Consider the following 1,617-nt stretch of genomic DNA (forward strand, 5'->3'; position numbering starts at 1 on the left):
AACTCAGCACTCCGGCCCACCTGCTCCGCATCACCGCGCACCACCCGGAGGCCTTCCTCGTCCACTTCGACCTCCCGGCGCACCGAGACGATGCGGTGCGGCGCGGGGTGCTCAAGATCGACGGCGGCAAGTACTTCGTCAGGGCATGGCATGAAGACGATCACGCGGCGATCCTCAAGATGAACCTGCATGTGCGCGTCGTCGTCGAGGACCTGCCCATGCAGTTCTGGTCCCTGCAGGGGGCCGAGGAGGCCTTTGGCGACTTCGGCCGCATCGATCGCCTGGACTCGCGCACGCTGGAGCGGGGGCACACCAAGCATTTCGCCTGCTGGCTCTGGGTCTGGGATGTTGCTCACATCCTCACGCGGCGAGCGCTCTGGGTGCTCAAGCGCGGAGCCGGCCATGTCGATGAGGTGATCGGCTTCGCCCCGCTGGATCGCCGTGTCTCTCCGCCACCAGGCGTGCACCGCTACGACCTCCTGGTGCACGTCGACTTGGTGGAGGACTGGACCCCGCACTCACCGCGCTCGTCACACTCGGGGCAGAGCGGGCTCCCCTCCTCCTCCTCCTCCTCCTCCGACTGCCCCATGCCGCGCATCGAGCTGGGCATGTGGGTGTCCCGCGTGGAGGACGGCCAGGGCCCATGCCGTCGCTCGATCCAGCGTGCCCCTGCCGCTGGCTGTGCCGGCCCCATCCTGGGGGCATCAAGGCGTGACAACGAAGACGACGACAACAGCGGTGGCTCGGGTCGCTCCTAGAGGGACCGCCTGCTCGGCCGCGGGTGCCACGCCAAGGGCAGTGGTGCGGACGTCGTCGAGGGCGCCCACCGCCACCGCAGTCGCACGCCGATGGGCAAGCGCCATGGGGGGCAGGATCATGGCCAGTCGGCGTCGGGCTCGAGGGACGCTGCGCGCGACCCCACCGCTCGCCTCCTCCTCCTCTAGTTGATGCTGCAGAAGACCCGGTGGCCCGTTTCTTCAGTTTCTCCGACTCAGGCCGTGCGCTCTCCCCGCCCCCGCGCACGGACTGCATGCAGCTGGAGATGGAGAATGCCATGATCGACGCGCTTCAGACCCCGCTGGCCTTCGAAGACGGCGGGCGATCGCCTCCTCTCCAGCTGCCCGCGCACCAGGACCCCGACAGCCCGGAGATGCTCCCCTGCCTGCTGCCCTGCATCAACACCCCGGTGGCGGCGACTGCTGGCTTTGAGCTCGCCGTGGTCGCGAAGCGGGTTGGCGTCATGCAGATCGAAGAGGGTAGTGGAGCGGCGCAGGTGGCCGCTGCCCTCTTCGCTCCCGTCCCCCCGCCGATCATCGCCAACCAGCCGGTGTCGCGTCCTCGCCCCTCTGCGCCGCCCAAGTCGAGGGCTGTGTCGACTCCTTCGCACCGCAGTGCCTGCCAGGCCGCGGCGGCAAACCCAACGCCGGTGCCCCAACGCGCAGTTCTCTGTCTGGTGCAAGAGCTGGGTGCGCTTGGCCCCAAAGACAAGATGACGCCGAAGGCGGCGGCCCTGCTCATGAAGCATTTCCAGGAGCCCCTGTCTGATGGCGACATTGCAGCCATTGCAAAGCTCACCGGGCTGGACCAAGGTGCCCTCAAGATCGCCGCCGGCATGGC

The 1,617-nt window shown here is 68.4% G+C and overlaps 1 pseudogene; it reads left to right on the top strand.

The window, feature by feature from the left end:
• Positions 1-218: 218 nt before the first annotated feature.
• On the top strand, positions 219-1,209 carry LOC123055748 (uncharacterized; annotated as a pseudogene).
• Positions 1,210-1,617: the final 408 nt, after the last annotated feature.

The sequence above is a fragment of the Triticum aestivum genome, chromosome 2D (assembly GCF_018294505.1).
Source record: "Triticum aestivum cultivar Chinese Spring chromosome 2D, IWGSC CS RefSeq v2.1, whole genome shotgun sequence".
NCBI lineage: Eukaryota > Viridiplantae > Streptophyta > Magnoliopsida > Poales > Poaceae > Triticum > Triticum aestivum.